We start from the raw sequence: 27455 nt of genomic DNA, 5'->3' as shown, positions 1-27455 counted from the left end.
TTCTCTTCGAGTAAACTTTCTGTTAAATTTACTATCTAGGGCCTTTCCCTTAATTGGTTAAAGTCTTGTCCGAACCAAAGTGAAATTATTCAATGGCAAGTTGAGGGTGGCTGAAATGAATTAAGTTACAATAACGAGATAAGGGAACATGAATCTTAAATGTAAAAATGTGCATTTCTATAGTGCCTTTCATGACCACAATACACCCCAAAATACACCTTTACAGCCACTGAAGTACTTTCGAAGGGCAGACACTGTTGTAATTTAGGAAACGCAGCAGCTAATTTGCACACAGCAAGATCCCACAAACAGCAATGTAATAATGACCAGATGATGTGCTTTTAGTGATGTTGATTGATAAACATTGGCCAGGACGCTGGGGGTAACTCCCCTGCTGAACTTCAACATAGTGGCCCCGGGAACCTCTAAGTCTACCCGAAGCAGTAGATGGGGCCCTCGGGTTAGCATTTCATCCAAAAGACAGCAGCCCTGGCAGTGCAGCGCTCCCTCAGTGCTGGCACGAGGAATGTTAGATGTGATTTTTGTCCTCAGGCCCCTGGACAGGGACTTAAATCAACAACCTTCTGACTCAGAGGTGGGAATGTGATCCACTGAGCCACAACTGACACTATAGACAATACAACATTAGAAAGAGAAAGTTACCCTTTGTCGCCAGTGCCTAAATCTAAAAATAAAATCCCCATCTAAAAAAACAGAAAGTAGGAGCAGGAGTAGGCCATTTGGCCCTTCGAGCCTGCTCCGCCATTCACTATGATCATGGTTGATCATCCAACTCAATAGCCTGCTCCCGCTTTCTCCCCATATTCTTTGATCCCTTTCACCCCAAGAGCTGTATCTTACTCCTTCTTAAAAACATACATTGTTTTGGTCTCAACTACTTTCTGTGGTAACGAATTCCAAGGCTCACCACTCTCTGGGTGAAGAAATTTCTCCTCAAATCAGTCCTAAATGGTCTACCCTGTACCCTCAGACTGTGACCCTGGTTCTGGACTTCCCCACCATCAGGAACATCCTTCCGGCATCTACCCTGTCTGGTTATGTTAGAATTTTATAGGTTTCTATGAGATCCCCCCTCATTCTTCTGAACTCAAGCGAATATAATCCTAATCGACTCAATCTCTCCTTATATGTCAGTCCCGCCATCGCAGGAATCAGTCGGGTAAACCTTCGCTGCACTCCCTCTATAGCAAGTACACCCTTCCTCAGATAAGGAGACCAAAACTGCACGCGTATTTTTCTCAGACAAATGTTGAAATGTTGGTTCAGAACCACTAGTTTCAGATTTCCATTGATCCTCCAGCACCTTTCTGTCTCTCTATTTCCTGTGTCAATGACAGCCAGGCGATGGAACTGAGGGCTGAATTTAGCTGAGAATAATGGGGCCTGCGCCCCAGTTGGGAAACTGCCATGGGCATCGCACTGATAGAGAGACAGGAAGGTGCTGGATGACTGACTGGGAAATGGGCCTCCAACCGATCAGGGCACGGGAGGGGTGACCGGGGCTGATGGTGAACCAACACCCGGGGTTCAGTGTCCCTATGTGCAAAGCAGGGAGTCACGAAAACAGGGTACAGAGAAACCGAAGAGAAAGCATTTGGGTCCAGAACATTGTGCACATCCTTTTACTCTGGTCGTCTTTGATCCTCAAGTCATTTTCTGGTTTTATTTAACCATGTTCTATTTCATTAATAAATGTCTATCAGTAAAAATACTTGATATTTTCTGGATGTTTCATGATTAGATTTGTGCACTTTAGGGTAAGTGGGTGAGAGGGGTTGGCAGGCTCTTTAATAGAAAGTGAGTCCCTCTAAGGTAATTGGCAAAGGAGCCAGAGGAGGAGATGAGATTTTATTTTTTGACACAGCGTGTTGTTCTGATTGACCTGAAAGCAAATTCAATAGTATCTTTCCAATAGGTAAATACTTGAAAGGGAAGAATTTGCAGTACTGTGGGGAAAGAGCAGAGCAGTTGGATGAATCAGAGAGTCCTTTCAAAGAGATGGTAGGGCCACAATGGGAATTCCAGACATTATTGACATCACTGTTCATATTGCAGACACACATTTATTTATCTGTGATCATAGAATCTAACAGCATGGACAGAGGCCATTCGGCCTATTGTGCCTGTGCTGGCTCTTTGAAAGAGCAATTCAATTAGTCCCACTATCCTGCCCATTCCCCATGAGCCCTGCAAACTAATACCCATCCAGGTTTTGTTGAATCTGCTTCCACCAGCCTTTCAGGCAGTGCATTCCAGATCACAACACCTACTGTGTAAAGATTTATCTTCCTCATTTCCCCTCTGGCTTTTATGTCAATCACCTTCAATCTGTGACCTCTGGTTAACAACCCTTTTGTCAGTGGAAACAGTTTTTCTTTATTGCCTTGATGTAAACCATTGATGAAATTGAACACCTGTCAAATCTCCTCTCCTTCATCGCTCTAAGGAGAACAACCCTGGCCTCTCCAATGTGTTTACTCATCCTGTCCCCATACTAAATCCCTGCACATTTTCTAAGGCCTTGACATCCTTCCTGAATTGTGAGGCCCGTGTATGGAGTTCATTTCTAGAGAAATAGTATTGAAAAGCAGAGATGTCAGATTAAACTTGTATCAAGCCTTGGTTAGACCACAGTTGCCATAAAGTGGACAGTTCTGGGACTCCGTAATTATAAAAAGGTTAGAGAGGACCTGGAGAAGGTGGAAGAAAGATTCACAAGGATGATCCCAGAACTGAGAGTGTTTAACTTTCAGGCAAGGCTGGACAGTCTGGAGCTTTTTTCTCTACAAAGGAGATGACTGAGGGCTGATCTGACTGAGGACTTTAAGATTATGAAGGGATTTGATAGGGTTGGTGTCGATAGATTTACAGTGATGGGGGAGATCATCACTGGAGGCCATAAATGTAAGATAGTCACTCTTAAATTCATTCGGGAATTCAGAGGAAACATCTTGGGCAGGATTTCTCAGGTGGCCCCACCACCCCTTCGGAAAAGTCAATGGGGATCACATTCCAGCCGATGTCAGCAGCCCCGGAGGCATTTCACTCAGTGGAGTGTTCATCAACTGAAGGTGGGACTTCCCCCCACCCCCGCCCCTCACTCAGGAGGAAGTCCTGCCACCTTGACCTGTGGCCACTGCTGGGACTACAGGCAGTGCCCAGGTTCCCAATGCCTGGAGCCCAGGATCAGGTAAACGTGGGGGTCTCCCAGCGGGGAAAAGAGATCAGCACACGAGGGAGAAAGGAACAGAAGGTTCTGAAGTAGAATTGGAGGAAGCTCATGTGGGGAACAAACACTGACACAGACCAAAACACCTTGAAATACTCGGCAACCAAAGGACTTGTGAAACTGAAAGCAATTAATATTATTAAAGAGGCAGTACTTGAAAAGTGAACTGGATTGAAGGTTGATAAATCCCCTGGACCAGATGAGCTACATCCCAGAGTGCTGAAGGAGGTGGCGAGAGAGATAGAGGGTGCACTGGGGGTTATCTTTTAAAATTCTACAGATCCTGGAAAGGTTCCTGTGGACAAGAAAGTAGCAAATGTAATCCCACTATTTCAGAGAAGAGGGAGAAGGAGGATGGAGAACTATTGTTAGTTTGACGTCAGTCATAGAGAAAATGTTTTAATCTATTCTGAAGGAGGTGATAACTGGACACATCTGTGGCAATGATAAAATTGGGCAGAGTCAACATGGATTTATGAATGGGAAATCATGTTTGACAAACTTGTTAGGAGTCTTTTGAGGGTGTTCCTGTTAGAACAGATAAAGGAGAACCAGTAGATGTGGCATATTTGGATTTCCAGAAGGCTTTTGATAAGGTCCCACACAGGAGGTTAGTAAAAACAATTAGAGCACATGGGATTGGGGGAAATATACTAGATAAAAACAAAAAACTGCAGATGCTGGACCTAGTTCTGTTGAAGGGTCATGAGGACTCGAAACGTCAACTCTTTTCTTCTCCGCCGATGCTGCCAGACCTGCTGAGTTTTTCCAGGAAATATACTAGTGTGGATTGAGAATTGGTTAACAGACAGAATGCAGAGAGGAGCAATAAATGGATCATTCTCAGGGTGGCAGGCTGTTACTAGTGGGGCATGGCAAGGATCAGTGCTGGGTCCACTGCTGTTCACAATCTGTGTGAATGATTTAGATGTGGAGACCAATTGTAATATTCCTAAATCTGCTGACGACACAAAACTAGGCAGGAATGTGAGTTGTGAGGAGGATGCAACGAGGCTTCAAGAGGAGTTGAACCGGCTTAGTGAATGGGCAAGAACTTGGCAGATGGAAAATAATGTGAATAAGTGTGAAGGTATCCAACTTGGTAGAAAAAACAGAAAGACAGAATGTTTCTGAAATGGTGAGAGGTTGGGAAGTGTCGATGTCCAAAGGGAGCTGGGTGTCCTTGTTCATGAGTCTCTAAAGGCTAGCATGCGGGTGCAACAATTAATAAGGAAGGCAAATGGTATGTTGGCCTTCATTTCTTTTTATTCATTTACAGGATGTGGGCTAGGCCAGCATTTATTGCCCATCCCTAATTGCCCTTGAGAAGTGGTGGTGAACTGTCTTCTTGAACCGCTGCAGTCCGTGTGGTATAGGTACACCCACAGTGCTGTTAGGGAGGGAGTTTCAGGATTTTGACCCAGCGACAGTGAAGGAATGGTGATATATTTCCAAGTCAGGATGGTGAGTGGCTTGGAGGGGAACTTCCAGGTGGTGGTGTTCCCACCGCTCTGCTGCTCTTGTCCTTCTAGATGATAGCGTTGTGGATTTGAAAGGTGCTGTTGAAGGAGCCTTGGTGAGTTCTTGCAGTGCATCTTGCAGATGGTGCACACTGCAGCTACTGTGTGCTGGTGATTGCACAGGGAGTGAATGTTTGTTGAAGGGGTGCCAATCAAGGGCGCTGCTTTGTCCTGGATGGTGTTGAACTTCTTAAATATTTTGAGAGCTGCACTCATCCTGGCAAGTGGAGAGTATTCCATCACACTCCTGACTTATGCCTTGTAGATGTTGGGCAGGCATTGGGGAGTCAGGAGGTGAGTTACTTGTTGCAGAATTCCTAGCCTCTGACCTGCTCTTGTCGCCACAGTATTTATATGGCTGGCCCAGTTCAGTTTCTGGTCAATGGTGGCCCCCAAGAGATTGATAGTGGGTAATGCCATTGAATGTCATGGGGAGATGGTTAGATTCTCTCTTGTTGGAGATGTTCATTGCCTGGCACTTGTGTGGTGTGAATGTTATTTGCCATTTGTCAGCCCAAGCCTGGATATTGTCCAGGTCTTGCTGCATTTGGACATGGACTGCTTCAGTATCTGAGGACAAAAACAAAAACAGAAATACCTGGAAAAACTCAGCAGGTCTGGCACCATCGGTGGAGATGAGCACAGCTGACGTTTCGAGTCCTCATGACCCTTCAACAGACCCGTTCTGTTGAAGGGTCATGAGGACTCGAAACGTCAACTGTGCTCTTCTTCACCGATGCTGCCAGACCTGCTGAGTTTCTCCAGGTATTTCTGTTTTTGTTTTGGATTTCCAGCATCCGCAGTTCTTTGCTTTTATCTCAGTATCTAAGGAGTTGTGGATGGTGCTGAACATTGTGCAATCATCAACGAACATCTCCACTTCTGACCTTATGATGGAAGAAAGGTCATTGATGAAGCAGCTGAAGATGGTTGGGCTGAGGACACTACCCTGAAGAGCTCCTGAAGTGATGTCCTGGGGCTGAGATGACTGACCTCCAACAAACACAACCATGTTCCTTTCTGCTAGGTATGCTTCCAACCAGCGGAGAGTTTTCCCCCTGATTCCCATTGAGTCCAGTTTTACCAGGGTTCCTTGATCCCAGACTCAGTCAAATGCATCCTTGATATCAAGGGTGGTCATTCTCACCTCTCCTCATTGCAAGGGGATTTGAGTACAGGAATAAAGATGTCTTGCTGCAGTTGTATGGAACCTTGGTGAGACCTCGCCTGGAGTATTGTGTAGTTTTGGTCTCTTTATCTAAGGAAGGATATACTTGCCATAGAGGGAGTGCAACAGAGGTTCACTAGTTTCATCCCTGGGATGGTGGGATTGTCTTATGAGGAGAGATTGATTCTATAGATTTGAAGAATGAGAGATGATCTCATTGAAACCTACAAATTTTTTACATGGCGTGACAGGGTGGATGTAGATAGGATGTTTCCCTTGCCTGGTGAGTCGAGAACCAGGGGACATAATCTCAGGATAAGGCGTAGGCCATTTAAAACCGAGATGAGGAAGAATTTCTTCACTCAGAGGGTGGTGAACCTTTGGCGTTCTCCACCCCAGAGGTCTGTGGAAGCTCAATCATTGAACATGGTCAAAAGAGAAATGGATAGATTTCTAGAAACCAATGACATCAAGAGATATGGAAATAGTGCAGGAAAGCAACTTGAGGTAGATGATCAGTCATAACCTAATTGAATGGCAGAGCAGGCTCAATGGGCTTAATGGCCTACCTCTATCCCTATGTTCCTGGCAGCCTTATGGTGAAGGAAGAAACTGGAGCCAATTTATACTTGGTTTAAATTTATTCACAGAATGAAACATTACAGGTATATACTTTCTGACTCCACACCACTCCATGTCAGTTAAGTGTTTCTTTTTCTCTTTTGAGGAAAAAAAACAACTAATTAGCACAAAGAGTGAATGAACAAATTAACCAAATTGTTTCCCTATGATAACAAATAAAACGAGAACCAAATGGCAAATCAACAAAAAGGCCAAATTAGCAAATTAAAGGGGGAAGTCCCTTAAAGGGACACTGTAACTAAAATCAAAATCTCAAAGGAAACTTATCTAATTCAAATCAAAATGTGGTTCTGGGGGGCGGTAATAATGCACCCCAGCCCCCGCGGTGCCCACCAGTCACGGAAGGCCTCCAGCATGGCACCGGACATCACACGCTCCCTCTCCAGGGACACCAAGCTGTGAACATAGCTGGGGAAGACGGGCAGACAGTCAGGATGGATGACTCCCTCGACCACCCGCTGCTGGGACCTGTTAATGGCCAGCTTGGCCAGGCCCAGGAGCAGGCTTACAAGGAGGTCCTCCTCCCTCCTCACCCTCCCCACTCTGCACCAGGTGCTCAAAAGTCAGGAGCATGGGGCTGAAGTGCAACCAAAAATTAAGAAAAAGCCCCTCAAGAAAACTGAAAAGGGGCTGTAATAATCTACTACAACTAACACAGACGTGGTCCATGGAATCCACCAAGGTGTAAAAAACGCAGGTATCTTGGGAGTCTGTGAACCACCTTAACCTACGGTTGTCTGGGACTGCTGTGTGCAACACCCTCCACCCCAGATCCCTGATGGAAATGGAAGGACCCCACGTAGAGAGCCCCCCACACTGAGGACCTCCACCCGCAAATGGTAAGAGAGCACACTAAGGCGTGTCTGGGCAGCGGGCAGAGACAAGGAGGTGAAGGGTGTGCAGCAGCAGCCCAGACAGGAAAACATCGCCGAGCTAAAAGGCATGGAGTGCATTTCCACGAGGCAGCACAGGCTGTGGGGCCCAGGCTCCCAAGGGAAGGTTCGGGGCTTGGGGCCAATGTGGAATTCTGTCCGAGTAGGGGTACACTCAGACGGGGACCACCGAGCACCTGAGTGTCTTCTAAGCCACATGTGCCGTCAGGGCTGAACACCACTGTTTGAAGCTGCTGGATGACATCGGCTGCAAGCTGGACACCCACTGACGCGCGATGCACCAGTTCAAAGGAGGTCATCCAGCTCACTCCTCCCCCAACCAGCAAATAGAGGTGGGGAGGGTTCTGGAGAGGGGACACATAGGCTTACAAAGCTAAAAGGATATGGCAGCATTGCAGGGCAGCTATTTAGGTAATTATTCCCAAAGTGAGACAGGAAGGGACAGAGCGTACAAACATAAAAAACAGTAGCAAATATGGTCAAAGGGGGAAAAAAACAGTAAAAAGGCAAAATTAATGGCTCTTTACTTAAGTGCATGTAGTGTTCAGAACAAGATAAATGAATTAATGGCACATATAGAGGTTAATGGGTATGATCCTATAGCCATTGCAGAGACATGGTTACAAGGAGATCAAAGCTGGGAAGTAAATATTCAGGGGTATGTTACTTTTCGAAAGGACAGGCAGGAAGGAAAGGGTGATAGGGTAGCTTTGTACAAGAGTGAATAAGTACAAGAGCAAGAAATGATCTTGGATTGGAAGATGTAGAATCCATATGGGTGCAGATAAGAAATAGCAAGGAGAAGAAGACACTGGTAGGAGTGGTCTATAGTCCCCCTAACAGTAGCTATACTGTAGGGTTGAGAATAAATCAGGAGATAATGAAGGCATGTAAAAAAGGCAGTACACTAATCATGGGTGACTTTAATCTTCATGTAGATTGGGAAAATCAAATAGGCCGAGGTAGCCATGAGCAAGAATTCCTTCAGGACAGTTTCCTAGAACAATATGTTGTGAATCCAACCTGGGATCAGGCTATTTTGGATGTAGTAATGGGTAATGAGGCAGGTTTAAAAAATGTTCTCAGAGTAAAAGATCCCCTCAGAAACAATGATGATAACATGGTAGAATTTAGCATTCAGTTTGAGAGTGAGAAACTTGGGTTGGAAACAACTGTGCTAAACTTAAATAAGGGTAATTACAAAGGAATGAGGGCAGAGTTGGCTGGAGTGGACTGGGGAAGGAGGTTAGCAGAAAAGATGGTTGATGAACAAGGGCAGATGTTTAAGAAAATAGTTCATGACTCACAACAAAGATACATCCCAGTGAGGAAGAAGGATTCTAGGAAGGGAATAAACCAACCATGGTTAACCAAGGCAGTTCATGGTAGTATCAAATTGAAAGAAAAAATGTACAATGTGGCAAAGATTAGTGGTAACCCAGAAGATTGGGAAAGTTTTAAAAACCAACAAAATGTTACCAAAAAAAAAGAGGAAGAAAATAACTTTGAGGGTAAACTAGCAAGTAACATAAAGACGGACAGTAAGAGCTTCTTTAAGTATATAAAAAGGAAGAGAGAGGGAAGAGTGAACAAAGGCCCCTTAGAGAATGAGGCTTGGGACATAATAATGGGGAACCAGGAAACGGCAGAGGGGTTGAATAAATACTTTGCCTCAGTCTTTACGTTAGAAGACACTAACAGCGTTCCAAAAATACTAAATCATTGACGGGCAGAGCCAGGGGTTGCGGGGGGGGTGGGGAAATAAATACAAAAACTATCATCAGAGGAAAAGTACTAGGGGAACTAATGGGACTAAAGGCTGATAAGTCCCCTGGACCTGATGGGTTGCATCCTAGGATATTAAAGGAAGTGGCTACAAAGATAGTGGATGCAGTGATAGTGATCTTCCAAGAATTCTCAGATTCTGGAAAAGTCCCAAAGGATTAGAAAATTGCCAATGTAACACCCTTATTCAAAAATGGGAGGGAAACAAACAAAAGGTAACTATTTAAAGGTAACTGCTTAACATCTGCCATTGGGAAAATATTAGAGTCTATTATAAAGGATGTAATAGCAGAGCATTTAGAAATACATTATATAATGAAGCAGAGTCAGCATGGCTTCATGAAGGGGAAATCATACCTGACAAATTTATTTGAATTCTTTGAAGAGCTAACAAGCAGAATAGATAAAGGGGAGCCAGTAAATGTAATATATTTGGATTTCCAAAAGGTATTTGAAAAGGTACCACACATAAGGCTAATTAATAAGATAAGAGCCCATGGTGTTGGCGTGGATAGAGGATTGGGTAACTAATAGAAGACAGAGAGTTGGGATAAGGGAGGCATTTTCAAGATGGCAACTTTTAACTAATGGGGCACCAAAGGGATTGGTGCCACAATTATTTACAACAATGTTAATGAGTTGGATGAGGGAAGTGAATGTACTATCGCCAAGTTTGCAGATGACACAAAAATAGGTGGGAAGGCAATTGGTGAGGATGACACAAAGAGTCTACAGAAGGATATAGACAGGTTAGGTGAATGGGCAAAAACTTGGCAGATGGAATATAATGTGGGAGAATGCAAGGTTATACATTTTGGCAGGAAGAATAGAGGAGTTGAATATTACTTAAATGTTGAAAGACAACAGAAAGCTGCAGCACAGAGGGATTTGGGGGTCCTCATGCATGAATCACAAAAAGCTTACATACAAGATCAACAGGTAATAGGGAAGGCAAATGGAATGTTGGCCTTTATTTCAAAGGGAATGGAGTATAAAAATAGGGAAGTCTTGCTAAAACTATGCAAGGCACTAATTAGACCACACCAAGAATATTCTGAACAGTTTTGGTCCCCTTATCTAAGGAAAGATATACTGGCATGGGATTCAGTCCAGAGAATCACTAGATTGATTCCAGGTATAGAGGGAATTTCTTATGAGGAGAGCTTGAGTTGGTTGGGCCTGTATTCATTGGAGTTTAGAAGAATGAGAGGTGGCCTTATTGAAACATATAAGATTCTTAGGGGGGCTTGACAGGGTAGATGCTGAGAGGTTGTTTCCCTTTGCAGGAGAGTCTAGGACTAGGGAGCACAATCTCAGAGGAAGGGGGTCGTCCATTTAAGACAGAGATGAGGAGGAATTTCTTCTCTCAGAGGGTAGTCAATCTGTGGAATTCTTTACCACAGAGGGCTGTAGAGGCTGGGTCATTAAGTATAGTCAAGGCTGAGATAGACAGATTGTTTAATCAGTAAGGGAATCAAGGTTTATGAGGGAAAAGGCAGGAAAGTGCAGTTGAGGATTATCAGATCAGCCATGATCTCATTGAAATGCGGAGCAGACCCGATGGGCCGAATGGCCTACTTCTGCTCCTCCGTCTTATGGATCTCCAATTAGTGTGGCTTTATACTCTTTTGATTAAACCAATTAAACTAAATTAATAAAACAGGAACAAAGTGAAAAGGAGCCCCTTAAAGGGACACTGCAAAAAGAAAAACTAATCTTAAAGGAAACTTATAACCTCAAATTAAAATGCAATTCGAGAGGTCAATAAAGCACCCCAGTCCCCACTGTGCCCACTGGGCACAGAAGGCCTCAATGGTGCCAGCAAACACCATGTCTCCCTCTCCAGGGACACCCAGCTGCGAATGTGGCTGCGGAAAAGGGGCAGACAGGTCGGACAACCCCCTCAATCACCCGCTGCCTGGACCTCTTGATGGCCACCTTGACCAGGCCCAGCAGCAGGCTTATGAGGAGATCCTCCTCCCTCCTCACACCGCCCCCCTCCACACCACATGGGTGTCGCTTTATATGTGCTCAAGTAAGCATCTAATCAGTGCCCTCCATCTGTATATGCTTAACCTCAATTGATACAATTAACACCCACAGTCTGAACATAAGGCTCTCTAATCAGGGTGACTGCCAGGGTGTCTCAGTCGGTTGGATGACTCTGTGAATCCCTTTCCACACTCACAGAAGCCTCTCTCCTCCGTGTATACTTGCCTGTGTTTCTGCAACCTTGATGAATCTGTGAATCCCTTCCCAAACTCAGAGCAGGTGAACGGCCTCTCCCTGGTGTGAACTCCCCCATGTCTCCCAAGGCTGGAGAAATCCCCGAATCCCTTTCCACACTTGGAGGAGGTGAACGGCCTTTCTCCACTGTGAACTCGCTGGTGTGTCAGCAGATTGGTTGACCGAGTAAATCGTTTTCCACACACGGAGCAGGGGAATGGTCTCTCTCCAGTGTGAACAGCCTGGTGTTGCAGCAGGGTTGATAATTGAATCTCTTCCCACACAAGGAACAGCTGAATGGTCTCTCCTCAGTGTGAACTCTCTTGTGCGCCAGCAGATTGGATGAATGACTGAATCCCTTCCCACACACAGTGTGAATTCACTGATGTGTTTGGAGGTGAGATGGCCAAGTGAATCCCTTCCCACACTCAGAGCAGCTGAATGGCATCTTCCCAGTGTGAACTCGCTGGTGATTCTGCAGGGCAGATGAATTAGTGAATCCCTTCCCACACTCAGAGCAGGTGAACAGCTTCTCCCTGGCGTGTATTCGCTGGTGTCTCCACAGGTTGGATGAAAGAGTGAATCCCTTTCCACAAAGGAAACATTGGAATGACCTCACCCCACTATGAACTCGCTGGTGTCTCGCAAGGCTGGATGAATTGCCAAATCCCTTCCCACATTCAGAGCAGGTGAATGGCCTTTCCCTGGTGTGAACTCGCTGGTGTGTCAGCAGAATGGATGATCTAGTAAATCCCTTCCCACATTCAGAGCAGGTGAATGGTCTCCCTCCAGTGTGAACTACTTGGTGTTGCAGCATGATTGAGTGAATCCCTACCCAAAAATGGAGCAGGGGAATGGCCCCTCCCCGTTATGAATCTGCTCGTGTGCCAGCAAGTTGGATGAGTGAGTGAATCCCTTCCCACACTCGCAGCAGGTGAACGGCCTCTCCCCGGTATGCCGTGTGACTGCGTCAATGTGTTTCAAGTTCAGAAGGATCTTTGAATCCCTTCCCACAATCCCCACATTTCCAGGGTTTCTCCATGGAGTGCATGTCCTTGTGTCTCTTTAGGTTCTACAATCAAATGAAGCCTTGTCAACATGTGCACAGTCTCTCCTCACTGTGGATGGTGATGTTTTTTCAGGCTGTGTAACTGATTAAAGCTCTTTCCACAGTCAGTGCACTGGAAACACTCTCACTCAGGTGTCACAATGTCTTTATGAGAGAGAGAGGCCTGGGCCAACCTTTCCAGAGTCTGCACCCTCCCTGGGTTCACTGACTTTCCCTTCAGTTCCTGCAAGTCAACAATTTACCCCCAGAATGAGAAAAGAAATGGAAATGGGGAAACATTGATTTCCTCACAGATATTGCCCAGAGGAGGAAGTTTTAGTCTGAAGCTCATTGTCCAACTTCCGCATTGTGATGTCCACAAGAGTGAGGGGCAGAGAGCTTCATTTGAAAGGTCCAGGCATTTTCTTCAGTGCCTCGATTTCTGAAAAAAGAGACATGCTGTCAAAGTTTTTTGTCTTGGAGTCATCAGGATAGATTCACAGGAGTTACAATTGTAAGTGCAGAACAATTTATACTGCATGAGAAGAGAGTGCTGATTAGTTGGCAAGTGGGCTGTGATTGGCAGCAGTTTTGCCATGGAAAACGCACCAGGGAACAGTTCACTGCCACACTTTTGTTTAAATTCAAACCAGGCAAATCAACTCTGATTGGTCAAGGTATAGCCATGGCTAATGAACCAGGGAATATCTATTCCCAGGTTTTTGTTTAGTTGAAAAAGGCACAAAGCTCCTTCTGTCTGCAAATGACAGGGCCCTGTGTGTGAAAATGTGTAGCTTCTCGCATGAATAAGTGAGTCACACTATGAGACCAGCTGATAATCTTAAATTAGTTGTCAGTGTAATTCTTAGCACAATCAGGATTGTTTAGCAAGTGCTGTCCAATCACAGAATCACATCTCATGTTGGACACTATGTTTCGAGATTTGCAAGCACGGGCTGGTTGGGTACAATCAGTACTTTACCAGTTGTGAAAGGCTGAAGGGAAATGCTGTTGGTATGACCCGCCAGTTGGGACTTATGACCTACATACCTGGCATCGCACTGGCACTGAAATTCACATCCCATATCACTCACTTGTGTGACAGGCAGAATGTCTTTTTGCCTTGACAGCAGTATCCTGTTAGTGGGGAAGACCACTCACGTTGCTACTGAATAGTTCTGTCCTACCAAATGACTATTTGTTCCTATTTGCTTTTACCATATGCAGGTCACAAATGTTAACAGTATACCCAGTGGAATCTAACTATGGAACGAATCAGGTGAAGCAAAACTTCCCTGCTTTTCAAATCTTTCCTTTTCAAAATGAACACATTTATGGACACCTCACTCACTGAAGCTAATAACAAAAACCTCAGTATAAATGACGTTTTTAACTGAAAACTATTGAAGTTGTGGTTTCAAGCCACAAGTTTCAAGTTCCCACTTGAGCGACCAGCACCTTTCTGTCTCTCTATTGTTTATGTCAATGTCAGCCAGGCGACGGGGCTGAGTGTGAATTTAGCTGAGAATAATGTGGCCTGTGCCCCAGTTGGGAAACTGCTGGGCATCACACTGATAGAGAGACAGGAAGGTCCTGGAGGACTGATTGGGAAATGGGCCTCCAATCAATCAGAACACGGGAGGGGGTGACTGGGGCTGATGGTGACCCACCCCCGGGGTTCAGTGCCCCGTGTCCAAAGCAGAAAGTCACAGGAACAGGGTACAGAGGAGCCGAAGAGAAACCATTTGGGTCCAGAAAATTGTGCACATCCTTTTACTCTGGTTGTCTTTGATCCTCAAGTAATTTTCTGTTTATTAACCACATTCTGTTTCATTAATAAACTTGTATCAGTTGAAGTATTTAATTTTTCTGGGCTTTTCATTAGATTTTTGCACTTTAAGGAAAGTGGGTGAGAGGGGTTGGCAGGCTCTTTAAAAGAAAGTGAGTCCCTCTAAGATAATTGGCAAAGGAACCAGAGGGGGAGATGAGATTTTATTTTTGACACAGCGATGTTAGAAAATAGGATTCAGGATGTCAATTAACCCTTTATCCCCTTATCTCAAACTCTGAAATGATTCACAGTGATAACCCTTATTGGTGACAGTGGTTAGATTTTATTCAGTATAAATTAGACCTGACACATGCTCATGTCTGAGCAGTAGCATCAAAGTGCAGCAACATTACCATTACACTCTGGGTAGAAGCACCATCTCCAAGTAAATGCTCCCTGCTCTGCCCCAGATGCCATGGCACCAGTCAATGCAATATGTAAAACCTCTACAAATCTCTGTGCTCGGGGAATCCCTTCTGATACTTTTTTACATCACAAAGTCTATGGAGACCGATTTAACCCAATCATTGCCGAGCTAACATTTGAACGGACCAATTACAAAACCTGTCATTGAACTATCTGTACCCACCCAAGCCACGTCAAACTCTCAAAACAATTGGCTTCTCATGCTCCATCCCCGGTACAGGGAGTCAGCATTCCCATGCCAAGCAGTGAAAACATGGTGACCTTGACACCCAGGTGTCGTCTAGGATTCAAGGCACTCTTGTTTTTTTCTGTCCTCTGGGAGCTGTTCGTCTCTCAGTTCCCACATAGCAAGTCATCTGTTCTCAGCTCTGCCAGATTTCTGCTGAAGTTAGGCCCTTTTTACACCTTTCGGTTTTCAAATGTGATTTTCCTTAAAAAGTAGGTTCAGAGTCAAATGATAGAAATATCTTCCAGAGAAATCTATCAACTTATTGATCTCATCTACACCTCCCTGACTTTCACTAGAATGTAGGTGGATACCAGATTGATACAGTCCACTGATCACCCGGGTGAGTTACTCCAATTCCTTTACTGTCCAATACAATATGTTCATCATATCTTTAAAACAGAAATCAAACATTCCCAATTGATTTCAGGCATTAACATCTTTTGTTTGCTCTTTATTGTGGACGTCAGGCTGGGGTTGTTCTCCTTGGAGCACAGGAAGTTGAGGGGAGATTTGATAGAGATGCAGAAGATTATGACAGGTTTAGATAAGGTGGAGAAAGAAAAGCTGTTCCCATCAGTTGATGGTGCAAGGATGAGGGGGGACACAGATTTAAGGTTGTGGGCAGGAGATGAAGGGGGGATGTGAGGAAGAATATTTTCACACAGCGAGTGGGAATGACCTGGAACTCGCTGCCTATGAGGAGGGTGGGAGCAGAGATGATGAACAATTTCAAAAGCCAATTGGATGGGCACTTGAGGGAAATATGGTTTTGATGGGCTGAATGGCCTCCTTGTAAGTCCTAATGACTCCATGATCCAATGACAGAAATTTCAGCTGCTCCAGTCCCTCCAACTAACTGAAGTCCCTCATCCCTGGTGCCATTTTCGTTAATCTGCTCTGCACCCTCTCTAAGAACTTCAAATCTTTCCTAAAGTGTGGGTTCCATCCTAGGGGGATAGAGTTGAAAAGCAGGGAGGTTATGTTCAACTTCTTTCGAACCATGGTTAGACTCCACTGGGAGAACTGTCACCATTTCTGATCTCCATTTAGAAAAAGGAAATAGAGGCACAGGAGAAAGACCAACAGAGATACACAAGAAAAGTACCAAAACTGAGAGCATTTAACCCTCAGGAAAGGCTGGGGCTGCTTTTCTTGAGAAAAGAGAAGACTGAAGAGTCTTTCAGATGATGAAGGGGTTCAATAATCCAATAGGGATTTCATGAGAAACCTCTTTACCCAGCGAGTGGTGAGAATGTGGAACTCACTACTGAGGAAGAAAAAGAATTTATTGCCGTACGTCACCATCAGATTGAACAGTTTGAGTTGAATAGCATGAATACATTTAAGAGGAGGCTAGATACATAAATGAGGGAGAAAGGAATAGAAGGATATGCTGATGGGGGGAGATGAAGAGGGGTGGGTGGAGGCTCATGTGGAGCATAAATACTGACAGAGACCAATTGAACCAACTAGCCTGGCCCTGTGCTGTAGACTCAATGGAACTGAGACAAATGTATTTATTTTAGATTTACCTGTAGTGGTAGGAAAAAGACTCCTTACTATCCAGGAGCAGATAAATGTACTTCATCAGCTTTTGTGGATCATTTCAGTGGAAATATGCACTCCCAGGCTCAAAGGCCATCAGCCTACTGGAAGCAAAGTTGTGAGACTGGCCAGTCCAGCAGAAAGAAACCTTCTGACCCTCCCACTTCGCCAAGTGTCAGAATGAACATGGTTCAGTCCTGGATGTGATTAACTGCAGCAATAACAGCAGAATCCAACTCCTGGAATCACTTGTGAACTCGCTGGTGTGTCAGCAGGCTGGATGACTGAGTGAATCCCTTCCCACATGTGGAGCGCATGAAAGGCTTCTCCCCGGTGTGAACTCACTCATGTATCAGCAGGGTGGATGTATCTCTGAATCCCTTCCCACACACACAGCAGATGAAAGGCTTCTCCCCACCGTGAACTCACTGGTGAGAAAGCAGGGTGGATGACTGTGTGAATCCCATGCCACACACAGAGCAGATGAATGGCCTCTCGCTGATGTAACAGCAGCTTGGATAACTGAATGAATCCCTTTCCACACTCAGAGCAAGTGAATGGCCTCTCGCCATTGTGAACTGGCTGGTGTGTCAGCAGGTGGGATAACTGATTAAATGCCTTGCCACACTCAGAACAGCTGAATAGCCTTTCCCCGGTGTGAACTCACTTGTGTTTCTGCAGACTGGATGAATTAGTAAGTCCCTTCTCACACTCAGAAAGGAGATTTACAAGAATGGTCCTAGGGATGAAGGGACTTGGAGGCAGATTTAGTCATGGTTTTCAACAGAGAATTGGATCATTATCTGAAGAGGAGAAATTGGCAGGGTTATAGGAAAAAGATGGGGGGAGTGGGTCTGGATGAGTTGCTCTTGCAGAGAGCTGGCGCAGACACAATGGGCTTGATGGCCTCCTTCAGTGTTGTAACCATTCTATGATTCTAGAACACCAGCTCGCTGATTCTATTCAAAACGGCATGACAGTGGGTAGTACTCTCGCCTCTGAGTCAGGAGGTGGGGGGGTTCCAATCCTCACTCCAGAGACTCGAGCCCCCATAATCCAGGGCCCACACTCCCGGTGCCAGTACTGAGGGAGAGCCTTGCTGTCGGAGGGACCGTCTTTCGAGTGAGACATTAACCCGAGGGTCCCATTTGCCCTCTTAGGTGGATGTACAAGACTGAATGGCCACAATTGGAAGGAGAGCAAGAGGGGGAGGAGTTCACCCCTGGTGTCCTGGGGCCCGATATTTATTTCTCAATCAACCTCAGTAAAAACAGATGATCTGGTCATCATCGCATTGCTGTGCACAAATTAGCTGCCACGTTTCCTACAGTGACTACACTTGAGAAAGTGTTTCATTGTCAGTGAAACTCATTGAGACGCCCTGAGGTAGTGAAAGGAGCTATGTAAATGCAAGTTTCTTTTTAAATTGGCAAGCTCCTATCCTTACAGGCAGATCATCCTTACGACCATATGAATTAGGAGCAGGAATAGGTCATTCGGCCCCTTGAGCCTGCTGCTCCATTCACTACGATCATGGCTGATCTGATTGTGGTTTCAACTCCACATTCTGCCTCTCCCCGATAACCTTTGACTCCCTTGTTAGTCAAGAATATATATACCTCTGCCTAAAAAATATTCATTCACCCTGGATCCATCACTATCTGGGGAGGAGAGTTCCAAAGACTCACAACCTTCTGAGAGAAAATGATTCTTCTCATCTCCATCTTAAATGGAAGACCCTTATTTTTAAACAATGTCCCCTAGTTCTAGTCTCTCCCACAGGGGAAACTTCCTTTCAGCATCTACGCTGTCAAGTCCCCTCAGGATCTTAGACGTTTCAATAAGATCACCTCCCATTCTTCTAAACTCCAGTGGATACAGGCCCAGCCTGTCCAATCTTGCCTCCTCAGATAACCCACCCTTCCCAGGTATCAGTCAAGTGAACCTTCTCAGAACAGCTTCTAAAGTATTTACCCTTCCTGATATAAGGTGACCAGAACATGACACAATACTCTAGATGTGGTCTCACCAATGCAATGTACATCAGGAGCATGAGCCAGCACGAGCCAGCTGACTGGGGGGGGCAGGAACTCCCAGTGTGGACTGAGGCTGCTTCCCTTCAGAAGCCACTGAATCCATTGTGGGAAGTGGCCATTCAAAGAGGGGGCTTTGACTTGCTGGTCTGAGAATCCAGCCCTTTTCCCTCACTGTCATGCTGGCTGAGAATAGACATCAGGGCTGCTCAATGTACTGAAAGTGATTTGCTTTTGTTCTCTCTGTCTGAAACTAAACTGGAAGGAAAGGGATAAAATTCTGAAACATCACAAACGGAATTCCAGACATTATTGACATATTACAGACACACATTTATTTATCTGTCATCACAGAGGCTCACAGCACAGAAGGAGGCTATTCAGCCCATTGTGCCTGTGCTGGCTCTTTGACAGAGCCGGTCATTTAGTCGCACTATCCTACCCTTTCCCCATGTGCCCTGCAAACTAGTCCCTTTCCAGGATTTATCTAATTCCCTTTGTCGAATCTGCTTCCACCAGCCTTTCAGGCAGTGCATTCCAGATCACAACAACTCATTGTAAAGATTTATCTGCCTAATTTTCCCTCTGGCTTTATGTCAATCACCTTCAATCTGTGTCCTCTGGTCAGTGGAAACAGTTTCTCTTTATTTACTCGATGTAAACCATTCACGATCTTGTTGTGAGGAACTGGTTTTTGGACAATTTGAAGAACATTGAATTTTGGACATTCTTCCTCCTGAGCTATTTTTCAAATCTGCAATATTAATTCAGGGCTGAGAAAGTGCCATTCTTCAGTAAACCACGGGTGAATTGAGAAGTCCAGCTGGAACATCTGGAGAGGAAGAGATACTTTGTATATCTAAATTAACAAAGAACCACTGTTGCCAGGCTAAAGACTCTTGCTGATTGGTTAACAACACCTGGCCTAAGAGAAGTATTCTTTGAACATCTTAGTCCTTTAGAACCCTCAGTCTGAGTGTGTGTGTGTGTGTGTGTGTCTGTGCCCAAGAATCAGGCTGCAAAAAGACTCTCTCTTTCCCTCTCTCTGCCCTACCTTTGTCTTAAACCTTCCTCAAAAATGTCCCGTTAGGGTAATTTGTCTGCTTTTCTAAGGTCTGCAGAGCTGTGACAAATAAGAGTCATCAAGGACAGTTTTACCAAAAAATCCATCTGAAGGAACCTCCAGACCTATTGTGAGCAGATCAACAGTGTTGTGATCTCTTCAGATGTTATCCTTTTAAAAGAAACTTTGCCGTGCTCCAGCTTCTCCAGGGGACTGCGTTTGTTTTGTCCTGTTTTGTGTGTGAGTGTGTGTGTGTATGGGGATTCGAATATATTTTTTTCAAAAGGGGAAAATTGTTGCACTTCTAAACTACAAGTTGTATGTTAACCAGTTCATTCACTTGTTTTTAAGAAGTAATTTGTTTTATAATAATTCAATCTTTTGTGTTTACTGAAAGAAGCCTGGTTATAGTTTTTTTCGGCTGGGAATAACAGTATCAAAGGGTAACGATTGGCCTGTTTTGTGGGTGAATTAAACATTTAAACTATTGTTATGACCTGTGAAGATGTGAGGCTAGAATTAACTGCGCGATCCTCCCATCTCGGTCTGTAACATTGTCTAAACTCAGATAAAAAGAAAGTTCCTGAACAGCCCAATTGTTCTGCTCCATGGAACAATGTATGGAAAGGGTTAAATCCAATAAAACTAACCCAATTACAACAATGACTAATTGTCTAATGACAACAGGCCTGATTTGAGATGAGTTAATATTAATTCAGGTGTTAAAAGTGGGTTTCAAGAACCATCTTGGGTTTGCGAGTTGGACTCTATTCGCGGAGATACTGAGGGACTCCTGGGGCAGGATTGTGGGAAATCACTGTTGGTTCAGAAACCTGAGGAAGATTCACACTTCTACCTGGGGTGATCGCCCAATTGAGGTGGAGAAGGTCACTCACGTAATTCGTAAGTAAACCTTTTTCTTTTAAATAAATTTTAATGTTATTTGCTACTTCAGATCTTGCCTGATGCTTAAGTCTCCTTTGAACTAAAGTATTTTAGAGGGTCAATTTTGAATTGAGAAATTAGGTGCCTGCAACCAAGCTAAACTGAGCTAACTGAACTAAAATAATTTTTAATTATTCACCCCTTTTAAAGTGACAGAGAATGTCGAGAAGATGCAAGAAAGATTCACAAGGATGATACCAGAACTGAGAATGTTTAAGTTAGAGGATAGAGTGACCAGGCTGGGGAAGCCAAGGCTGAAGGTTGACCTGAAAAAGGATTTCAAGATTATGAATGGGTGCAACGGGGTTGATGTTATTAAGTCGTCACTGTTAGTGCAGGATAGAAACTCAGAAGTGACAATTCTAATTATCATAAAACATATTTCTCCCCCTTCAAATTATAAATATCTGCCACCCCCCCAATGCAAGCCCTCCTCCCTATTGAATTTAACACTAATTCATCCTGTTATCCTCCTTCTTTTTCCCCAATTCTCCTCCTCTGAAGATGCTGACTGTCGGGTTCAGTTTCACACTCGCCTATTGTCCTCCCCAATATGTCACCCAGGTATCTAAATATTTACACCTGATGTTAACAAACTGTGACTCAAATCCAGTGACTGCCCACATGTACTTTGTGTCAGGGTGGGGTCACTGCGCCACCGCTCCCCCCCACCCCCCCACCTCCGCCCACCCCCACTTTCCATCCCAGTCCAGGAGTTTGGGGGCTGGGCTCCGGATGAGTAATGGCAGCTGCGGCACCCACAACGCCCCGCCCTGGGGAAACCACTCTATCCGCCGCGCTGGTGGGCGGCCAGGACTGTGCATGTCCAAGGGACAGGGGCAGCTGCGCATATGCAGAGAATGGTTTCCCATTGGCTTACCACTCAACTCATCATGGGGGTCAAAGAGTCTCCCGCGCCAACGAAGGTTTCCGCTTGACTTCAGGTGGGAGATGGACCAATGGGAAGAGTTGGAGGACCGGAAGGACTCTGGTCATTCAGCCAATCAGAGCACGGACTTTGTGTGAATGAAGATTGAGCTTCACACAGACTAAAACTTCCTCCTGTGTCCAACATCTGTGAGTAAAACAATTTCTTTTCTCCAAAGCAAAAACAGAAACAGAAATACCTGGAAAAACTCAGCAGGTCCGGCAGCATAGGCGGAGAAGAGCACAGTTGATGTTTCGAGTCCTCATGACCCTTCAACAGAACAAAGTAAAAATAGGAAAGGGGTGAAATATAAGCTGGTTTAAGGTGGGGTGGGGGGGGGTGGTTGTTGGGACAAGCAGCCAGTGATAGGAGGAGATAACCAAAAGATGTCACAGACAAAAGAACAAAGAGGTGTTGAAGGTGGTGATATTATCTAAAGGAATGTGCGAATTAAGAATAGACAGCAGGACAAGCAAGGTATAGATAGCTCAAGTGGGGGTGGGGTGAAATAATACTAAAAGGACATAAAAGGTAAAGATAAACAATGGGTGGAAATACATTTTAAAATAATAGAAATAGGTGGGAAAAGAGAAATCTATATAAATTATTGGAAAACACAAAAAGGAGGGAGAGGAAACGGAAGAGGGGTGGGGATGGAGGAGAGAGTTCAAGATCTAAAATTGTTGAACTCAATATTCAGTCCAGAAGGTTGTAAAGTGCCTAGTCGGAAGATGAGGTGCTGTTCCTCCAGTTTGCGTTGAGCTTCACTGGAACAATGCAGCAAGCCAAGGACAGATGTGGGCAAGAGAACAGGGTGGAGTGTTGAAATAGCAAGCCACAGGGAGGTCTGGGTAATGCTTGCGGACAGACCGAAGGTGTTCTGTAAAGCAGTCATTCAATCTGCATTTGGTCTCTCCAATGTAGAGGAAACTGCATTGGGAGCAACGAATGCAGTAGACTAAGCTGAGGGAAGTGCAAATGAAATGCTGCTTCACTTGAAAGGAGTGTTTGGGCCCTTGGATGGTGAGGAGAGAGGAAGTGAAGGGGCAGGTGTTGCATCTTCTGCATTTGCATGGGAAGGTGCCATGGGAGGGGTTTGAGGAGTAGGGGGTGATGGAGAAGTGGACCAGGGTGTCACGGAGGGAACGATCCATACAGAATGCCGCCGGGGGGGTGAAGGGAAGATGTGTTTGGTGGTGGCATCATGCTGGAGTTGGCTCTCTTGCCAACATGTCTGTCCTTGGCTTGCTGCATTGTTCCAGTGAAGCTCAACGCAAACTGAAGGAACAGCACCTTATCTTCTGACTAGGCACTTTACAGCCTTCTGGACTGAATATTGAGTTGAACAATTTTAGATCTTGAACTCGGTCCTCCAACCCCACCCCCTTTCCAATACCGCCCCCCCTTTTCCCTAACAATTTATATAGACGTTTCTTTTCCAACCTATTTCCATTATTTTTAAATGTATTTCTACCCATTGTTTATCTATACCTTTTATGCCCTTTTAGTATTATTTCACCCCACCCCCACTAGAGCTATCTGTACCTTGCTTGCCCTGCTCGCTACTCTTAATTAGCACATTCTTTTAGATAATATCACCACCTTCCACACCTCATTGTTCTTTTGTCTGTGACATCTTTTGGTTATCTCCTCCTATCACTGGCTGCTTATCCCAACAAACCCCCCCTCCCCACCCCCCACCCCTTAAACCAGCTTATATTTCACCCCTTTCCTATTTTTACCTTGTTCTGTTGAAGGGTCATGAGGACTCAAAATGTCAACTGTGCTCTTCTCCGCCGATGCTGCCAGACCTGCTGAGTTTTTCCAGGTATTTCTGTTTCTGTTTTTGTTTTGGATTTCCAGCATCTGCAGTTTTTTGTTTTTAACTTTCTTTTCTCCCCCTTTCCATTTCTTTTCTCATTCTGGCAGCAAATTGTTGCATTGCAGGAACTGAAGGGAAAGGAAGTGAAAAAAGCAAAAAACAGTGAATGCTGGAAATCCAAAACAAAAACAAAAATAAAAATACCTGGAAAAACTCAGCAGGTCTGACAGCATCTGCGGAGACGAGCATAGTTCATGTTTCGAGTCCGTATGACTCTTCAACAGAACTAAGGAAAAATAGAAAAGAGGTGAAATATAAGCTGGTTTAACGGGGGTGGGACAGGTAGAGCTGGATAGAGGGCCAGTGATAGGTGGAGGTAACCAAAAGATGTCACAGACAAAAATGACAAAGAGATGTTGAAGGTGGTGATATTATCAAAGGAATGTGCTAATTAATGGTAGAAAGCAGGACAAGCAAGGTACAGATAGCCCTAGTGGGGGTGGGGTGAAGGGATGGGATCAAAATAGGCTAAAAGGTAGAGATAAAACAATGGATGGAAATACATTTAAAAATAATGGAAATAGGTGGGAAAAGAAAAATTTATATAAATTGTTGAAAAAGAAAAGGGATTCGGAAAGGGGATGGGGATGGAGGAGAGTGTTCATGATCTAAAATTGTTGAACTCAATATTCAGTCCGGAAGGCTGTAAAGTGCCTAGTCGAAAGATGAGGTGCTGTTCTTCCAGTTTATATTGAGCTTCACAGGAACAATGCAGCAGGCCAAGGACGGACATGTAGGCATGAGAGCAGGGTGCAGTGTTGAAATGGCAAGCGACAGGGAGGGCTGGGTCATGCTTGCAGACACACCAAAGTTCTGCACAGTGGTCACCCAGTCTGCGTTTGGTCTCTCCAATGTAGAAGAAACCGCATTGGGAGCAGCGAATGCAGTAGACTAAATTGAAGGAAGTGCAAATGAAATGCTGCTTCACTTGAAAGGAGTGTTTGGGCCCTTGGACAGTGAGGAGAGGGTAAGTAAAGGGGCAGGTGTTGCACCTTCTGCGGTTGCATGGGAAGGTGCCGTGGGAGGGGCTTGTGGTGTAGGGGGTGATGGAGGAGTGGACCAGGATGTCCCGGAGGGAACGATCCCTGTGGAATGCTGCCAGGAGGGTGAAGGGAAGATGTGTTTGGTGGTGGTGGAAAGGAAGTGAACCCAGGGAGGGTGCAGACTCTGGAAAGGTTGGCCCAGGTCTCTCTCCCTTGCTTAAAGACGTTGACATCCTTTGCTCCTCAGCTTGACACATTTATTTGTCTGGCTAAAAGGATGGTCTCTTTCCGAATGTTCACAATTAAAGGAGTGGTTTCCCCAGGCTGACGTTTAAGGGGACAGTAAATTAATATCAGACAGAGATATGTCTAGTATTATTTTATGGTATATATAAGCTATATTATTGATGGATCTGTAATGATGTGTGTTTATTATTATTTCTAGTCTTGTAATATGGTACTGTAACTATGTCATATGTTGCCAGTCATAGAGTCATTATGACACAGAAGGAGTCCAGTCAGCAGCTCGAGTAGAGCGACTCTCTGTAGCGCTATCCAGTCAGTCCCATTCCCCCTCTATATCCCCGTTCCCCTGCAAGTTTATTCCTTTCAATTTCATTCTGAAATCAATTACCCTCTCCACTTTCAACAATGTCATAGGCAGTGAGTGGCTGTCGAAATAGAGTTTTCCCTCACAGTCCCATGTATCTCTAATTATGTAAGGGCATACTGTGTAATACAACATTTTAGTGCAGTACTATTGGGTGTATATTAGATACTGCAGAGTGAGAATTGAGAGGAAGTGTGTGGGATGCAGATATATAATTTTTGCGGAATGAGTGCACCATAGAAATTAGAATTGTCTGTTCTGAATTTCTATCCTGTAATGGCAGTGATGACTTTTGTAATCTCCTTTTACAGGATATTAGAAGGGAAGGATTTGCAGACAGAAATCTCAAACCAAACATCAGATGAAGATCTTACAGAGTCAGTCGATTCATTGGGACCTGGTTATTATTGACCTTTGAATTTGGAAGGAAGAATCTTTTATCTGTTCTGTCTGCTTCAAAAGATTTTAAACATTACTGTGACTGGAAAAGTACCAAGGCAGACATACCCAAATGAGAGTGTTCCAGTGCATTGACTGTGGAACGAGCATTAACCAGTTACACAGTCTGAAAAGAACATTGCACCATTGATAGCGGGAAGAGTCCGTACATGTGTCCTTTGTATGGACGAGGCTTCAATTGATCATTGAACCTGAAGAGGGACAAGAACACGCGCAACATGGAGAAACCATGGAAATGTGGGAACTGTGAGAAAGGATTCTGGTTCCCATCTGAGCTGGAAACGCATCATCGTGTTCACACTGGGGAGAAGCTGTTCACCTGCCCTGTGTGTGAGAGGGATTCAGTGTTTCGTCCCTTCTGCAGGCACATCAGTGAGTTCATGCTATGGAGAGGCCATTCACCAGCTCTGAGTTTGGGAAGGGATTCATTGACTTCACCACCCAGCAGGATCACCAAAGAATTCACAGCGAGGAAAAGCCATTCACCTGCTCTGTGTGTGGGAGGGGATTCATTAATTCATCCACCCTCTTGCTACACCAGCGAGTTCACACTGGGGAGAGGCCATTCACCTGCTCTGTTTGTGGGAAGGGATTCACTCAATCATCCAACCTCCTGACACACCAGCGAGTTCACAGCAGGGAGAGGCCATACTCCTGCTCTCAGTGTGGGAAAGGATTCATAGATTCTTCCCATCTGCTGACACACCAGCGAGTTCACAGCAGGGAGAGGCCATACACCTGCTCTCAGTGTGGGAAGGGATTCAAAGATTCTTCCCATCTGCTGACACACCAGCGAGTTCACACTGGGGAGAGGCCATTCACCTGCTTTGAGTGTGGGAAGGGATTCATTAATTCATCCACCCTCTTGCTACACCAGCGAGTTCACACTGGGGAGAGGCCATTCACCTGCTCTGTTTGTGGGAAGGGATTCACTCAATCATCCAACCTCCTGACACACCAGTGAGTTCACAGCAGGGAGGGGCCATACATCTGCTCTCAGTGTGGGAAGGGATTTATAGATTCTTCCCATCTGCTGACACACCAGCGAGTTCACACTGGGAAAAGACCGTTCACCTGCTCTGAATGTGGAAAGGGATTCACTCACTTAACCACCCTGCAGAGGGACCAGCGAGGTCACACCGGAGAGAGACCATTCATCTGCTGTGTGTGTGGGAAGGGATTCACTCAGATATCCAATCTGCTGAGACATCAGTGAATTCACAAGTGATTCCAGGGGTTTGATTCTGCTGCTGTTAATCACATCCAGGACAGGACTGAAGCATGTTGACCCTTACAGTTGGCAAGGAGGGTGGGGCAGAAATAGTGGCTGTGTCACTTTTTATATCCCCCTGAGAGGGGGGAATGGGCCCTTTGTTTAACAACTGATCTATAAGACAGCATCTCCAACAGTGCAGAGCTCCCTCGGTGCTGGCACTTGAAAAATTGGTTTTGATTTTTGTGCTCAGGTCCTTTGAACTGGAATTTGAACCCACAATCTTCTGACCCAGAGGTGAGAGTGCTACCCACTGAGCCACAGCTGATACTAGAGACAATATAACGTTAGGGAGGGAAAGTTATCCTTGAAAAACCCCCACCCTTTGCCTCCAACTATTAATTCAAATCATAAAAACTCCAGTATAAATAACATATTTATTGATAAATATTTAAGTGAGGTTCTATATGATTGTTATGTTTTGAGACTGTGTTTTCATTTTAGGGTAAAATGGAAGAATGAAGGGGGGTGATGTGACCTGTTCTGAACTCCGCTGATAGCAAACCCGGTGTCTTAACTGTTAAAGATTAAAGGGAGCCCCAGGTTATTTTACTGGAAAGAAGGTGCAGGGTGGTCACACCAGTAGAAACTGGCAAAACTATCTCTGCTGAGAGTGGATGGACTGTTAGTGTCCAAAATCCCAAGACGATGTTGAAAATTTCAGATTTTGTAAATGGTTATACTTTAATAGTCTATTTAGTTTCAAGATAGAATGA

General features: G+C 44.9%; 1 pseudogene; it reads left to right on the top strand.

Moving 5' to 3' along the window:
• Positions 1-27455, top strand: part of LOC121273608 — a 43198-nt pseudogene that overhangs the window by 5544 nt on the left and 10199 nt on the right.

This window comes from Carcharodon carcharias (genome assembly GCF_017639515.1).
Source record: "Carcharodon carcharias isolate sCarCar2 chromosome 27 unlocalized genomic scaffold, sCarCar2.pri SUPER_27_unloc_1, whole genome shotgun sequence".
Taxonomy (NCBI): Eukaryota; Metazoa; Chordata; class Chondrichthyes; order Lamniformes; family Lamnidae; genus Carcharodon; species Carcharodon carcharias.
Note: the sequence above shows the minus strand (reverse complement) of the source record. Positions and strands in the feature narration are given on the sequence as shown.